The 17,918-nt window shown below is 43.7% G+C and overlaps 1 protein-coding gene across 1 annotated transcript in view; it reads right to left on the reverse strand.

Annotated features, from left to right (window-relative positions):
- Positions 1–17,918, reverse strand: part of ALK (ALK receptor tyrosine kinase) — a 1,033,821-nt gene that overhangs the window by 327,731 nt on the left and 688,172 nt on the right. The window lies entirely within an intron of this gene.

Below are 17,918 nucleotides of genomic sequence, written 5' to 3' on the forward strand. Positions count from 1 at the left end.
GTGTCATTACATGAGTTATGTAAGTTCAAACTTTCTATTAAGTGTTATAACCAAGGCTTCAGCCAAGTTGTCTTCTTGCTCCATTTTCAGTGTTTTTCTCCCCTTGGTTGGTCATAGAAGAAAGAAGTCCCTCGATTATTTCTTATTAAGTGCTTTACCAACTGGGGATTGCAGGTGAGAAGGGAGTGAGACTGGCGGTGGGCACCACACTATAGAATAAACCAGGAATATCTTTCAAAAAGCATTGGTTTTAATCAAAGATTTTTGAGGAAACAAAATAGTTTAATAATTTTTTTAAAGCATGAGATTGAAACATTTTGGGGTTGAAACAAAACTGAAGGAAATTTTAAAGATAAAACAGAAAGCAAAGAAATGTATTTGCTGCAGGTGGCTTAAGGTCCCACCTTTCCCCTCTACGTGGAGCTGAGAAGCCCCACTGCTATCCATCCATCCATCCATCCATCCATCCATGCATCCATCCATCCATCCACCTGTTTCTGGGTCAAAGAACATGCAGCCAACCCTTTGGACTGATATTCATCCTCTCTAGTTGGGATGCTGAGGGCAAACCTACTCTCGGGGTTGTGGGGGTCAGTGGCGTAGGTTACAATGTCCCCTTGGGGCTCCTATTGATTTTGGGAGAAGGGAGATTTGGACTTGCCCTAGAAGCCAGTTCTTCCACAGGGGTGCTGGCAGCACCCAGGTTTCTGGAGCTTGGCCATCTCCAGACCAGCCCTCTCTTTGTGGGACTCCAGGCCAGAACCTGACTCCTCTCTGGCCCAGATCTGGCTGCTGAGAAACACACGGGGCTCTAATGGTCTCAGAACGAAGCTTTGTTCCAGGTCATTTCAAAGCCCAGCATTCACCTCAAGACATTTACAGGTCATAAGAGGTATCCACGCCTTTAGGAAACTTAAGTCTGACCACTTGCCCAGGCAAGCTCCTTTTACCAGATCTGCTCACACTTATGAGCTTTGGAAAGGCAGAGTCTCCTCTCACATCTGGAATTCATCTAGACCCCAGGGGCTTTGGTACTGAAACAACATGCTACCACTTTAAATAAAACAAATAAAAATTGTCAAGGACTACCTGAGCTGACAAATTATTTGTATTATAATGTTACTTAAAAATGTATAGCATAAAAGTGGGTATAAACTCCTTATGCTTATAGCTCTTGCATGACTATTAAAACCAAACAAAATGATTACAATAATAATTTACAAAGTAGATACAAACAAATGTATAAATCCATACAATTCAAATTAGTGACATCAATTCAATGTGATGGAAGGTTCTATTTGCTGAATAACATCACTGCTCACAGAACAAACAGGTCATGAACTGCTCCCACTCAACTTCTTAGCAGTTTGGCATATGTGTACTACTCGGATTGTGTGACTAATCAATTCTCCCAAGAGTTTTCTCCATGCCAACTGCTGCAAACCCTTCTCGTACACAGGCCCCCCAGGGCCATCTGGACTTCAAGGGCCTGAACCCTCACCTCATTGCTTTTTTAATGGTTCATGACATTAAAGCGCCACTCTTTGGTACCAAAGTGTTTGAGAACTTAAACACAAAGGTGGAGGTGAAAATGTTTTTCTCTTAGATTATCATCAACATGAAAACATAACATTTAAATTATCATAGAGAACTCACTAAAAAAACCCACAAAAAACCAAACCAATCGCCATCGAGTTGATTCCGACTCCTGACAACCCAATGTGTGCAGAGTAGAAATGAGCTCCATTGAATTTTCTAGACTGTGAACTTTGGGGAGCAGATCACCAGGCCCTTCTTCTGAGGCACCTCTGGATGGGTTTGAACCACCAGCCTTTTGGTTAATAGTCAAGCACTTAACTGCTTGTACCACCCAGGGACTCCAGAGTACTCACAGACCCTGGCATATCCATGCACTCTAGTTTGAGAGGGAAAAAAAAAAATCTAGATTGTGTCCATTTCTCATTCCCTCTTGCCTCCCCTGGTTCTCTGACTCTTGCTTGGCTGTACTTGGCAGGTAACTCTTGGTTAAGAGCCCCCGCCTTCAATAGCCGACTTTGAAATCTATTTCCCACCACACCTGGCCTCACTCGTCCTTGCAGACGGGGTCTGGGCAGATAGCCTCCTATACCACTGTAAGGGGCAGTACTGACACACCCGGCTTTAGGGCCAGGACCAACTTCTGGGTTTGCCTATGTCAACCTTACAGCCAATGGAGGTTGGCTGCATCAGTCCTTGTGGAAAACATCAACCTCTCTGTGCACCTCACTGAGGAACTCAAATATACAGTGTGATATTAAAACCATTTAGCAACTGGACACTCGGACTCCTCTGGGAGAACCACAGAGCAGGCGTATGTAGGGTGGGATCCAATGTCCCTATCAAGGATGCACGTCCCTCGGCAGGGCATGGTCTGCTTTGGCTGGGGACCATGTAGGAACGGGTAGGCAGGCACAGAGGAACCATGGTGGCCAGACTGGCAGGTTGGTGGGCACCTGGGTGCCAGGCAGGTCTTTATTGACACTCATCTGGGCTCTGAGTATGGCGCAGCCAAGGAAGCAACAGACCATTTGGAGCACTTGGAGAAGTGGCTCTTTTCCAACTGATCTGGAAATAGGTCAATGTTTTAATAATCAGCATGGCCAAAGTGGTGTATGCCACCTGAACATCAGCTTTGGTATAACAAGGATGGAATGGAAGAACCAATGATGTGCTTCTAAGCAGTGCTTTGGAAGGGACTGGATGTTGCTCAAGACCTGGATTTGGGTACTGAGATAAGGAGTGACAATGTCCTTTGGAACACTGGCAGCATCAGGAATATCCATCACTTCTCACAGCCCAGCAACACCCCTCTGCTGCATCCACCTGGCCCATTGTGAGAAGAGTAAAAAGTTACAGTCACAAGAAAGAAAACAACTTCTGTTATGCTGTCTTACAGAGGCACAAATCATTTCCAAACAAGTTAAATTAACACTAATTGAGAAGCAGATGTCCAACTCTTTGAATGGAACTCTAGTTTAATCATTCAAATTTTCACGGGAAGCAGGCGCACAGGTACACTGAAGTGTACCTAGATCACTAATGACAAGCCCGAATCATGCCCACTCTCTGCCCCCCACCAGCAGACGTTTTGTCCCCTCCATTATCATCCTTGTGATAATACCACTTGACCAGTAAAAAGAGCATCTGTCGGGAGAATACGTGCATCCAAAAACCTTCCAGTACTAGGAGCGCTGGGGCGTTAATTACACAAATTGCCCATCAAGTCCATTGTTACTTTCTTTCCTCTGATAAATTAAAAGAAAAAAAAAGGTGAGACTTCTAAGCATGAATGCAGTTGAGCCAGAAGTTTTCATGTAAGTGGATGGGAATCCTGGAATCCTGGCTCCTTTATAATAGCCAGAGCCACAGAGCCAAGGCAGTGTGGGTCAATGAGAAGAACCCTGCCTGGGAGTCCCGAGACAGCAGTACTACAACAACCTGTGTGTCCTTGAACATTCTCGTTAACCTCTCTGAACCTTGGAGGCTTCATTGGTAAATAGGGATATATTACTCATTTCCCCAGCCTGGCTGCTGTAAGGATGGCTAAAATAATAAACGTGAAAGCACACCTGGTCTGTGAAAATGGTGTCTGTGCCTGTGTGTGCACACACATGTGTATGTGCATATGTGCACACACGCACACACACGTGCACACACACACCCCTAAAAACCCCATGGCTACAGTGAAATGAACCCTGCACTGGGAATCAGAAGACTTGGGTTTTAGTCCTAACTCCTTTGCTGTGTGAACCTGGACAAGTCCCTTAAGCTTCTGGGCTTCAATCCCTCATCTGTAAAAAGACAACATTAGACAAATGATTTCCAATGCACCTTCCAGGTCAAAGAGCTCTGATTCTAACTCAAAATGTGAAAGGAGCAAAGTCATGACTCTACCGCTGGCTGAGGTTAGATGCCACATGGTAGCCCAATGAGATAGAATGATGCAGGGGTCTGGGAGTTCTTCCTGGGTGTCCTGATCAAAGGGTGATGATGGGATGGACAACGAGGACCCAGGCCTTGAGTGACGCCCAAGGCAGCTGTGCTGTTATTTTCCTTCCTATGACCCATACACTTCTACCTTCCTTTCTCTCCTTGTTCTGCCCTTCCTCCCTCTTGCTTGTCCCTGCCCCTTTTGCCCACTGACATCTCCTCCTGCTCCTGTATCTTTGCCCCTCAGCCTTCAGGCCTGCCAAAAGGTTGACCAAGAAGCTCAGAAATGGCTGAGGATGGGCACTACTGTGTCTCCAAGCTGAGCCGACTGCTGGCTCACTTGCCCTTAAACAGGTTATGGTGTGGACTGGGAGTAATAAAAAATCTGGGTCCTTTTAATGGTGATGAAAGTAATTGACGGTGATTCAGGAAGGGAGTGGAGGAGGCCCTTTAGCCCTGCAAACCCAGGAAGTCCTTATTCACCACGCACACAGCGGGCCTGAGCTCACTGATAATCACACTAATAATAACTCCAGTCTTAGGAGACTCTTCCTGTAAGCCCTTTCCCAGCTGTAATCTCATTCTTCTTCCCATTACTCCTAGGAGTCTGCGATGGAGAAACTGAGGCACAGAAAGGAGAAAGTTATGTCACGAATTGACACTGGGTCTCTGATTTTTGCAACTGTTTATGCCAAATAAACTACAGTAAAGAACAAAGTGATTGCCATTGAAATATTAATTTACCCTGCTAGAACAGTTCCTAAGAGCCCTGCTGGTGCAAATGGACTGCTAACCAAACAGTTGACAATTTGAACCCACCAAGAGGCTCTGTGGGAAAAAGCCCTGGCAATCTGCTTCTGTGAAGATTACAGCCTAGAAAACCCTATAGGGAAGTTCTACTCTGTCCCACGGGGTCGCTATGAGTCGAAATCACCTTGACGGCACCCTACAACAAAACGGAAGAGTTTGTGAATGAAGGAGCTCTGGGAGGGTAGGGGACAAAGGGCATGCTGTGTGTTAGTGAACTGGGAGCTCCTAGTTCTCCTTCCTCTCTTCTGCTGCTCGGCTGGAGGACATTGGGAACTGTGGACAGGAGCATGAGGGAACTGAGGAATAGGGGGTGATATCGGCTGGAACAAGATTCAGGGTAAGCAAGTGGCCAAGTCTGGACACGCCAAAGGCCATTTTAATGTAAATGACCTTTTCAAAAAAGTGGGTTCTCTAAGGCACCTTGACATGATGTTGGCCCAAGGCTAGCCAATTTGGTTGTTCTTTTGTAAATGGTTGTAGATTGGGCAGATGAAGCATGAGAACCCAGGGGACAACATAGGACCGGGCCACCTTATGACTTTAGGGAGCCCTGGACACGTTTGCCTTCATGCGCCCCTTCCTTCAAAAAAAATATTAAAAATTATATTTTATGACTACTTTGGTATAAAGATAAATATATTTATATTATATATTAAAACATTTTATTTGACCTAAAAGTTCACTTTTTTCTTCTGATTTTAAAATAAATAAAACATTTTCATGGAGTCCTAAAAATATTGTGGGTCCTAGGCACTGTGCCTATTGGATAAGTTGTCCCGGGGAGCCTCTCTCTATCCCACGGCTACTGGTTGCAATAGCTGATCCCTCAGGTCTGCCCAAGCTTGTCCAGGTCCGGCTTACCCACAATTACAGGACCAGCTTCAAACCATTGGTTTGAGCATCTAGAAGGTGGGGTGCCCTGCAATGTGCATTTTATGGAAAGTAACTCATTTACTCCTAACAACTGCCTTTGACTAAGGCATCATCCGAGTTTTACAGATGAAGAAACTGGAGCTCAGAGAGGCCAAGTAATTTGCCCAAGGTTGAGTTATCGAAGATGGAGGAGCCAGCATTTGAACTTAGCTCTCTCTGGCTCCAAAGCCCATGCTCTTGACTGCTGCTTCCCACTGTGTGTCTCCCCTGGGCTGCTGCTGAACAGGACTTTCCTAGATTAAAACCTTTCTGTTCACGGACCTGCATGAGAAACATTTATATATATTTTAGCAAATAGAAAATTAGTAATTAGGTAAGGGTGATGATAGATCGTAGGGAGAAAGTCTAAAAATAAATTCTACATAAGGCAATGGAAAAGTTCCCACAAAGATGCACAGAGGAAAAAGAAATCATCCCCAGAGGATTAATGTTCTAGTAAACTGTAAGCTGCTTATATTTTGACCCCAGCAGTGTCACTAGCAGGGTGACACTGTCAGAGGGAGTGACACCAAAATAACTGTCTATAAAATTTTTGTGCATTGTTTTAGCAGAAATTTATAAAAATATCCCTGTAGTTAGTTATACCAACAAAAAAAATGTTCATAAGGCCAGCTTACATGCATCAGTATATCTATAAGGCTAAAACTCTATGCTAATTTACTTTTTGAACCTTCTAATGCCCTCTGGTCAAAGCTGTCATTATTACTCAATTACAATGATACTTTGAATCACGTGGTTTCATATGTATGGGCTACAAGCACTTGTTGTTTTGTTGCTGCTGGTGTTTTTATACTAGCTGATTTTTGTCAAATTTTCTGGTGTTTTAGCTACAATCTTGTGGTAATTAGTATTTGCTAATCTATATCAATAACTTTTTTGACAATGAAGTGGTAATTAAAGGAAAAGAAGGAGAAAAATAAAAAAAGGCTTCTGCTCAGTTACTAAAAATGTTGTAACTAATAATATTTTAATTCAATGTAGAAAGATTTTACAAAACAATTTTGTTGTTAGCTTTCATAAAACCTAAGAAATATTACATTTAAGCAATTTACAACTATATCCATGGGGGAGGGTGACACTATGAGTCGCCACACTGGGTGACACCAACCCTAGTGATGCCACTGTTCACCCCATTACCATAACTTTCAAATAACTGTCACAAACAATAAAAAGGCAATTACTTAGGGCCAGCTGTGTCACAGGCTGTGTGACCCTGTCTCTGAGCCACCAGGGGTTTCCCTTGTAGAGCTTCCCAAATGGCAGAGTGGTAGCTACAAGAGACACTAGATTAGCAGTAAATACAGGACATTTAGCCTTTTTTCCAGGGAACTCTGGATCAGTTCTCAGAGCATCAAACCACCGAGGATCAAGAGGTCTGGCCTTGGAGTCAAGTCTTAGGTTTACATCCTGGCATGACCATCTACTAGTGGGTAACCGAGTAAGTCACTTACACTCTGAGCCTAATCCCCTTGCTAATTAAAACCTCATAATAACCCCATCCTTAAGAAGCAGACAGGTTTTTAGGAGGTTTAAATGAAATAAGGATGTAAATGTCTTTGTGAACTACAAAGTGTTGTCCAGATATTTGTTTTAAAAGTTAGAATGCTTGAAATTTTTCCATTTCGCAAAGAGCTCGCTGGCCTCAGGATTTATTGTGTCTGTTTGCCCCTGGATACGTGAACTGGGGGTGGTCACAGCTTCCTAAAAGCTGGCCTTTTGCTCCTCCAGCCAGGGACCCCATCTCCATTACAATCCCAGAGCTGGGCTGGCAGACAATGGCAGTGGATTACACTAATGTGTTTTATTTTATTTGACATACTTGGAATTAAGGCTTTTTGAAAGCACTGTGCAGATGTATGTAAATGACTATTTTTCATGCAAAATAATGTGCAAATAGTGTCCCAGTGTTGGCTTGGAAAAGTCTGGTGGCCAGAGGCTGTTTGTATTATCACAAGAATCAGGAAGCAAATTTTAAACTTTAGTCATCCTTCCAGATGTTTCAAAAATGTGGATGTTAGGGAACATAGGGTCTAAGTGTGTGGCTTATTAGCTGTGTGGTTATTTTCCTTTTTTAATCATCATCAGGATATCTGACACCAGTTAAGTCTTTCATTCATTTATTCATTCAACAATGATGGCACCAGGCACTTACCCACTGGAAGGGGAGTGAGGTACGAGCCCTCCCTTAAGGATCTCACTGACAATGTGACTGCCACTTGGCTGTTAAAACACAGCTGGGACATTAGTTTTCTGGCCAACAATCGTGGGTAGTGTCTCATTCCATTTTGATTGAAGTCCAAATATCCGAGCAAAGCATTCCAGACCCTCTACAACCCAGCCCCAGTGGAGCTTTCCAGCAGAATCTCTCCCTGCCTCTCTTTGGTATCTCTGCTTTTCTCAAGTATCTAGCAGTTTTATCCCTGTGCCTCTGATGCTGCTTTTCTCCCAAATACCAAAGAGTATTGTGTCATTTCTCCTGGCCTGGGTCTCCTGTTAGTAGACACATAAGAATGTTTTGTTGATGCATGCTCCTAAAACCATTGAAAATTAGAGCAGATGGGTCTTTAGTGATAGATCACATAATCCAACACTCTTGTTCTACAAATGGGAAAACTGAGGCCTAGAGAAGGGAAGAGACTTGATCAAGGTGCTGGAGCTAGAACAAGAACCTGAGTGTCCGACCCAAAGCCAAGGCTCTTGATAATAAGTAGGCCATGGTCATGGCTCACAGCCATAGGCACACGGGCCTGGGGAAAAAAAGTTAAGTTGATCTACTTCTTAAGGGTCATCTTAACAATTCAAGCTACATTTACTGAACACTTACCCTGGGTCGAAACTTGTGAGGGGACACTAAAGATTTCTGGGATGAGGCTCCCTTCTCAGGAGATGACAGTCTAGATGCTACCAGGATGTGCAATCAGCCTTGGATTAATAATAATAGTAGTAATGACGAGAGCAGTGCACTCTAACTATTTAACTGAGTTGGGCGCTGTGCAACCCAGACATGTCTCTAGGGTCTAGATGAGCAGTTCTCAACCCAGGCTGCATACTAAAATCGCCTGGGGAGTTTTGAAGCATATCAGTGTTCAGGCTCCACCCCTACCAATAGATTCTCAGGGGGGCAGGGGCAAGGCCCAGGCATACTGTTAACACACCAGGAGGAGCCAGGCTGCAGAGATGTGAGGTGATGCTCCCCCGCAGTGCCCAGATATGCGCTCTGTGTCCTCTGACTGTCCGCCATTTGGTTCATTCCCTGTGGAGCTAGTACAGTTGCAACACTGAAGTGCATCTGGCCACCTCCTGCCTCCTGCCCTGGGCTGAATATCTCTTAACCCCGCTGGCTCTCCAGGGGCTGCCCTATTCCTTATCCAGGGGCCATTTGCTGCTGTCCATTAGCACATCTGCTCTGATTTCTTGCAGACGTCTCTCTGGCAGGTACACCAGCACCTAGGCAGGGGACGTTCTGATTAAGCCTTCACAGTATCTGGGTAGGAGAGGGCAGAGAGTACAGGTGGAGCAGGGCTGCTGACACGCTGCACTTTTGTCATATTGGGAAATTATTTTGAGCAGCACAGTAAGCAATGGCTTCAGGAGGGAAAAAATATCTTGTGTGTTTATTATAATGCAGTTCAAGATGTTTGCCCCAAATGGACGAAATATAATGGAATCAGTCCTAGCTTGCTGGGCACATAGAAAAGAAAACACAATGGAGTCGGACCCTGTCCTTCTTTCCACAGTCCGTCTCTCTCAGGAGATGGCACAATTCAATGGCACCTTTAGTAAAAAGAGGGTGGCTGGGGGAGGAGTGGAGGGATTCCACCCGGAATACGGATGGCCCCTTTAAATCCCTGAGATCCAGCAGCACAGCTCTTCCAGGTAAACTCCTGGCTTAGATTCCTGACAGGAGACCCACCCACAGTAGCTGTCTTTAGTATGGAGGGCCTTCCTACTCGACTTTTCCCAATCCCTTTGCTGCTTGAATGTGTGGATTTTTCAATCCAAAGTTTATTGTTAATGGAGGGGTGAGGAGAAAGTACAGTGCTTCTGATGCAATTTCAAAATTGGCGAAGTAAAAGGGTGAAAGAAGTGATGAAGAGTTGAAATTATTTTTTTAAATGACAAAGAAGAGTAACATTTTTGTTTTTTTGCATTATTGTTTTCTTCATAAATTTATGGCCAGATGCAACAATTTGTGGTTTATTATTCTTTCCTGTGGCGCTTGCTAAATTTCTAAGCTATACCAGACTGACTTTTTTTCTCTTTGTATTTCACTGCTAGTTGACACAGTTTGAATCAAATCTCTAACAAAGAGAGAAGGCTCAGAACCTGCTTGTTTGCTGAAACCGCTGGAAACCTTTTTGATTTTCCAGGAAGCCAGAGAGGACCTGGGTTTCCGTAGTCCACAGACTTAATATGCGAAGTAATTTAGGAGGGAGGCTGGTCTGGTTTGGCTGGTAATGTGAGTTCATTTGCAATTCTCTTTTCTTCTAAACAGACTTGCAAATGAGTGTTGAAATGCCGAAGAGGGTGTGTATGCCTTGTGGGCAAGTTAAACCAGAGGGTGCGTGCTCTTGTCTATAGTTTGGGGAAGGGACGCTGGCTGTGCATCATGTTTTACAGCTGTATTTGCACAGGTGGGAAGTAACAGTGTCATCTTGGAGCAGCAGACACAATGATATACGTGCTTGGGGGCTTCCATAGAGCACAGTGAATCACGCAGCATATGAGTCAGCCCCTCTATAAGTCAATCCACAGTTCCCACCAAAAGCTCCCTAAGTAAGTGCAGAGGCCGCCTTCGGATTACTTTGGAAGATGAAAAATATCCCCGTATATATTCAGACCACTAAAGCAGCCGTGCAGTTGAATAGAAACAAATCTTGAAATCTGCGAGTCTCAAGGTTGGAAGAAACCTTAAGTGTGTCTAGACCAGCCACCCAACCAACTATCCAGGCTTGAATCCTATTTAGAACATCTTTGCGTGTTCTCTTCCAGTTTATAGTTTATAGCTCTGCTTTGATGAGGATCTCACCGCCTCCCCCAAAGCATTCAGCCCATCTCAACTTCTTAATGTCCAGACTATTAAAACAACAACAAGAACAAAAACCTCTACCTTATGCTGGTTAAAATCATAGCATCCACTGCTTGATCCTAGTTCTACCCTCTGTGGCATAAAGAGCAAAGATAATCACTCTTTTGGACATCAATTTTCCAGTCATTGAAGACAGCTGTCATGCCACGCCATGAAATGCATCCATTTGTTCATTCATTAGGTTAACATGTATTGAGCACTTACTATGTGCCAGAAGCCAGGCACTAGAGAAAGAAGGTGGATAAGACATGAAACCTGCCCTCACAATACTCTCCGGGGAACCATTTACTGTGGAGTTGATTCTGACTCATGGCAACTGCATGTGTGTCAGAGTAAAACTGTGCTCCATACAGTTTTCAATGATTGATTTTCCAGAAGATGATCGCCAGGCCTTTCTTACGAGGTGGACTCCAACCTCAACCTTTCGGTTAGCAGTTGAGAACATTAACTAATTGCACCACCCAAGGACTCCATAGTAGGAAACCAGGCACCCAGTCAATTAATTTGAATTTCCTGAAGGTGTAAGCAATGTCCTCTGGAGCCTACAGAAAGCATATTTATTTACCTGTCTCCCAAGGTGGTGGTTTTTCTCTTGAACCCTGAAGGCTGAATATGTCCTTCAAGCTGCTTGGCAAATTCTTCATTAGAAGATTTGCATCAGGGTCTACATTAATATAGGCACTGACAGCCCTGGTGGCACAGTAGTTAAGAGCTCAGCTGCTAACCAAAAGGTCGGCAGCCGTTCGAATCCACCAGCCTCTCCTTGGAAACACTATGGGGCAATTCTTTGTTCTGTAGGGTCGCTATGAGTTGGAATCCACTCGTCAGCAATGGGACAAACATGACTGTTGGGTACTTTCTCACTCACAGCCCTGATCCAACTTGTTTCCCCTGGGCATGCGACTTGGAGATCCTTCATCTGGTCCTGGGAAACCCTTGGGAGAAGACAATGCCCCCAAAGGAGCTGGCTGCAGGAGCTGAGGACTCATGGATGTTAGCCCTTCCCTGGTCCCTTCCCTACAGGAGCTGTCTGTTCAGATATGGCTTCTGCCTTGAAACCCCCATCTGTTACATCAGAGGCATGGATTGCCAAAGGAAATCTTGAGGCTCCATTCTCAAGCATTTTGTCTGAAACGTTGACATACTGGGAAGACAGGTGCCGTGTTAAATTGTGCAAGTCTCCTTTCTTCTGTGGAATTGGAGGGAAGGTCAGTGATTATCACCCTCTGGACTCCCCTGGTACCTGTGAATTCGGAATGCTCGTCTTGAAGATGAGCTAGTGGAATAGCTGCCTGTCAGTGCGATCACTCCTGGGCATATGGCATTGGAGATACAGGAAGAGAAAGTGCAGAGTTGGAAATAGATGACAGCCAGCAAAACACAAAGGGCAAAGGGGAAAGTGAGATCACCCTCCTGGTCCGCCTTCACAGCAGGCTTCTATGACCCCAGGGAAAAAAACATCAGCATCCCCAAGCACCTACATTTTCTGAGAAAGTATGGTGAAGACCAAAATACATGGGAGCTGGGTTCAGAGACCTAGCTTCTAAACCACTGAGATATTCACTGCATGCCCTGAGTGTGCCACTTAACCCCTCTGAGACTCGGCGATCTCATCTGTAAAACGGCTTTCATAACAACTCCAATTCAGTGTGATTATCAGAATACATGTGATACCAGTTGGGCCCAAAACCCTGAGGAGGGTGAGACCAGTGCTTATTGCAATAACTCCAGGGCACTGAGCCAAACACTGTCGGGTCTGTGGCAGTGACTCCAAGAAGGTCCTTGTCGTCACAGAACTTGTGGCTGCACAAGGCAGACAGAGCAAAGCAAAACGAGTATGCGTGTAAAGGATCAGTGGGTGAAGGGTAGAAATCAGCCCTCGGGGAAAAAGAGGAAAATGAAGGGATAATTCTTGAAGCCTCTTCTAAATGGATAAAACAAATAGAAATTGTAAATAGAAAAACATGTTACATTCCTCTTAAATCTATTAATTCCTGGAGATGAGGGAAAAAGGCAAAGTGGGAAAGGAACACTTTTTCACACCTGCTGGACTATAAAGGAGCTCTGGTGGCACAGTGGTTAAGTATTTGGCTGCTAACCAAAAGGCTGGCAGCTTAAACCCAGCTGCCCTGCGGGAGAAAGATGTGGCAGTCTGCTTCTGTAAAAATTACAGCCTTGGAAACCCTACAGGGCAGATCTACTCTGTTGTATAGGGTCGCTATGAGTCAGAATCAACTCGACGGCAATGGATTTTGGTTTGGGGCTGTACTGTAGCATATAAATAATGAGAAGGGGGAGTCTATTAATTTCGGTACAGAAAACCTAAAAGGAAATGTGACCGAACAATTCTTTTCAGATGTTTTTCCTCAGATCACTGACTTCCCTACTCATGGCTCCTTCTTGTTAAAATGCAGATTCCTAGACGCCATCCCTGACCTGTTAAATCAGTCTCTGGGGGTGCTGCATTTTACCAAGCTGCCCAGTGGTTTTTTATGAGCACTAAAGTTAAAAACAAAACCTTGATTTGGGGGAGTAAACATGTACAATGGGCACTTGTTTATCAAATATCCTAATCCAATCTTGTGGGTCTGATGTTCTGCTATAAAGAGTAAGTGGCATATTTTCGAATCTCACGGTCTATTTCTGAAATATTATGTTTCAAGCAGCCTGTCTTTATGTGCTTGAAAATGTTTTCAGCCTTCCGAAAAATATATGCTGGAACATGAATGACCTCACATCTGCTCCTCTGCAAATAGATTTCCAGCCCTCTCCCTGCAGTCAGTCTCTCCCCAGCCAGAGTCCACCTCTGACAGCAGCTGTCTGGTCTTTCTGAAGCACAGTCTGGTAACATTCTTCCTTTGGTAACCTCCATCCATTGCTCCCCACTGCCTATGGATAAAGTGAAAACGCCTGTGCCTGGCTCTCAGGCCCTTCACACCACATTACCCACCTGCCTGCTGATCTCCTCACATTCTCTCCACACACCCAAACCCCAGCCAACCTAGACTCCTTGCCATCTTCATCTTGTACTTCTGTCTCCAAAACTTCAGCTCATACCAAACCTTTCATCAGGCATGACCTCCTTATCTCCACCTATCAGAATCTTACCACCCTTCTAAAATCCAAGTGCTGCTTCTCTGTGAAGCCTTTTCTGATTTCCCATTTGTAAGTGATTCATTCATGTCTGGGCTTCCACAGCATTTTTCTGTGCCATGCTCATGGTTCTTATTACATGCTGCCTGGCAGTACATTTATTTACATATTTGTCTCCTCACCTTGAAGTTACTGGAGACCAGGGGCCATAACTCACTCAACTCTCTTTCTCCTGTAGAAACCAGCATAATGAATGGTGTCTGGAAGGCACTATCCAAGAGAACTTTCTGTGATGATAGAAAGGTTCTGTATCTGTGCTGTCCAATGTGGAGCCAGTAGCCACAACAGTGACTACTGAGCACTTAAAATATAGCCAGTGTGAGTGAGGCACTGAATTTTTTATTGAATTTTAATTAATTAAAATTTAAATAGATGTGGCTAGTAACCACTGAACAGCAGAGATATGGAGCATATTTGCTGAAGGAAGTTGCACAGCACTTGGAAAAGTTTCATACACACTATACTGCCTATGGGTTTTACCAGATCTGATTCTATCTACCTCTGCATCCTTGTCTCACTTCCTTTTCTCAAACAAGCTTGCTGGTCTGGCTTCAGGGCATTTGCTCTTGCTGTGTGCTTTGCCTGGAGTGCTTTTCTCTTAGATCTCACTCAGCTGGTTTTTTGTCATTCGGGTCTCAGGTCCAATGTCACCTCCTTACAGAGGACTCCCCTGATGGGTCACCTAAAGTGGACCTCTTTCTTTCTCCACTCCACCCTCTTACATTTTCTTTACAACACTTGCACTATCTAAAAGCATCTAATTTATTTCATTACTCCTTCATTGTCTAATTCCTCTTTATAAAAGGTAGGCTTCTTGAGTAAAGAAGTGCTCAAAAAACAATAGATGATAAAATTAGTTGGCAAAAGTATGATGAGAAACAGAATAGTCGCATAGTCTCAGAGTATCTCCCCACAAGATACTAATTAATTATAAAGGGGAAACAGTAACTTTACTAAAGTGGAGGAAACTAGCAGACACCACCCTCACCAAATGGTCAGTGTTAATATCATCAGTAATAAGACATTTTGACAGTGTTATGGATTAAATTGTGCCCACCTCCCCCCAAAAAAAATTTGTGTTGGAATCCTAACCCCTATACCTGTGGATGTAATCCTGTTTGGAAATTGGGTCTGTCATCTTTGTTACGTTAGTTAGAGCATACCCTACTAGAACACCTGTTGCCATTGAGTTGATTCCAATTCATAGCGACCTTACAGGACAGAGTAGAACTGCCCCATAGGGTTTCCAAGGAGCACCTGGTGGATTTGAACCGCCAAACTTTTGGTTAGCAGCTGAACTCTTAACCATTATGCTACCAGGGTTTCCTACCTTCCTAGGGTGGGCTCTAAATCTAATCACTTCTAAGTAATACAAAGAGCAAAAGAGCAGATTAGACACAGAGACACACAGAGGAGGACAGATGCCATGTAAAAATAACCGTGGAATCAAGAAACGCCCAGGGCTAACAACAAATTGGTAAATTTCTATTCTTTAAATCCATCCATTGTGGTATTTCTGTTACAGCAGCATTAGGAAACTAAGACATCATGCACCCCTTGGTATGATGCACTGAGAAGGTTACATCACTTATGTGGTGTCTTTCCCAATAATGTAGAACCTCAATCTACTCATGAGAAAACATTAGACAAACCCAAATTGAGGGACATTCTACAAAATACCTGAGCAGTTCTATTCAAAAGTGTCAAGGTCATAAAAGACAAAGGTAGACTGTCATAGGCTGTTGAAGACTAAGGAGAGATGACAACTCTATGCAGGGTAGGGTACTGCATGGATCCTGGACCAGAAAAAGGAGGAGGAAAATTGGCAAAATTCTAGTAAGATCTGTAGAATAGTTAATAGAATTGTATTAATGTTAATTTCCTGGTTTTAGTAATTGTACCATCGTTATGTAAAATATTGGCATGGGAGAAGCTGGGTGAAGGGTATATAGGAACTTGGTAATATTTTTGCAACTTTTCTTTAAGTCTAAAATTATCTCAGAATAAAAAAGGCTTTTAAAAAGGATAGGCTTCTTGAGAGTAGGGGCTTATCTGCCTTGTTCTATAACAGTATATTATACATAAAAACTCATTGCTGTCGTGTTGATTCTGACTCATGGGGACCTCTGTCTGTCAGAGTAGAAGTGTGCTCCATAGGGTTTTCAATGACTGATCTTTCAGGAATAGATTGCCAGGCCTTTCTTCCAAGGTGCCTCTGAGTGGACTAGAGCCTCCAACTTTTCAGTTAGCAGCTGAGGGTGTTAACTGTTTGTACCACCCAGGGACTCCACCTAATACATAGTAGGTATTAAATAATTATTTATGAATTGAAGGAAGGGTGAAGAGGAAGAAAGGATGGACTTGAGGAAAGGAGGAACAGATGAAGGGAAAGAGGAAGAGGAAGGAAGAAAAGAAGCAGGACATATGGGAGGAAGGGAGTATGTGGCTTGAGAAGACTTGAGGTGTCCTTTGAAGAAGAGGTGGAACATAAGGGGCCTGTGAAGATCCCCAAGGAAACAGGCTCACTCACAGAACCTAGCACACACCACGTACATACAAAGGCATGGGGACTTCACCAAGGCAGTGTCTGGGGTTATTTATCTTTGTGTCCCCAGAACCTAGCACCCATGTTACATTCTAGGTATTCAACATACATTTATTGAGTCTGATTTAATTAAATAGTTAATAACTTGGATTAAATGCACTGGTTGGATTAACACATGCAATACCCTCCTAAGAGAATTCTCCAGCTTTAGGTGGGCAGGCTAATAACTTTGGCTGCTGAGTGGAACTGGCATAGTCTAAGCGCCTGGGTCCTTAGGGTCCAGGTAAGTGGGTCTCTATAGACTGTTGGAAACTGAGTAAAATTAATCCAGTTAAACATAGCTCATCCTGAAATGACCTAAAGATCTGAATTTGTTTGACAACAAGACGTGTAAATTATGTGACGTGCTGCCCTCCAAGTCTAAGGACATGAGAAGGACTCAAAATTTGGGGTGTCTTTTCAGCTGAAGGAATGAAATTTTATTGACGATTTATTACTTGAATTTTAGATTTTGATTGCTAACCATGTACCTACTGTCTAGTTACATACCCCCTTAATTGTTCACAATAAAAATCCTAAGAGGTTCGTTCATATTTTTGATTCACAGGAAACAGACTCAGAGAGGTGAAATGACTGATTCAAGTTTACACAGGGGGTAAAGTGATGAAGTCAGGAACTCAAACCCAGCCCTGTATTATCCAAACCTCTTGAAAAGGGCTCTACCAGTACCAGTTGCTGTCAAGTCGATTCCAACTCAAGGTGACCCCATGTGTGTCACTGTAGAACTGTGCTCCATAGGTTTTCAGTGGTTGCTTTTTTAGAAGTAGGTTGCCTTTTTTTCTGAGATGCCTTTGGGTAGACTCAAACCTCTGATCTTTCAGTTAGCAGCTAAACACTGTAACCTTTGCACCAACCCAGCAGCCTGAAAAGGGCCCTAGATATTATCTAGTCTAAACTCTATACTTCTTTGCCCCACATTTCATGCTACCAAAATATTCAGGTAAAATAGACTAAAGATGAGGGTCAGTGAAAATGAGGGAAACCCTCAATGAGATGGATTGACACAACAGCTGCAACAATGGACTCAAACATACTGACAATCATGAAGATGGCCCGGGACTGGGCAACATTTTGTTCTGTTATATATAAGGTCACCATGAGTTGGAGCCAACTTGATGGCAACTAACAACAACAACAAGATAGACTCTACTTTAAAGGGATGAGGGCTGTGGCCATGGTCTCTTTCACAAGGTACTGAAGGTGGTGGGTGGGAACAGAGTGCAAAAAATCTAGGGGAACAGTAAAGAGACTAGGGTTCCTTCTCCTACACTATTTTAGCTGTGAGATCTCAGTCAAGGCATTACCGTTTCTGAGCTTTAGCCATGCCATCTCTCAGGTGAGGAAGATATGGAAGCCTCT

This window comes from Trichechus manatus, unplaced genomic scaffold (genome assembly GCF_000243295.1).
Source record: "Trichechus manatus latirostris isolate Lorelei unplaced genomic scaffold, TriManLat1.0 scaffold00052, whole genome shotgun sequence".
Classification (NCBI taxonomy): Eukaryota; Metazoa; Chordata; class Mammalia; order Sirenia; family Trichechidae; genus Trichechus; species Trichechus manatus.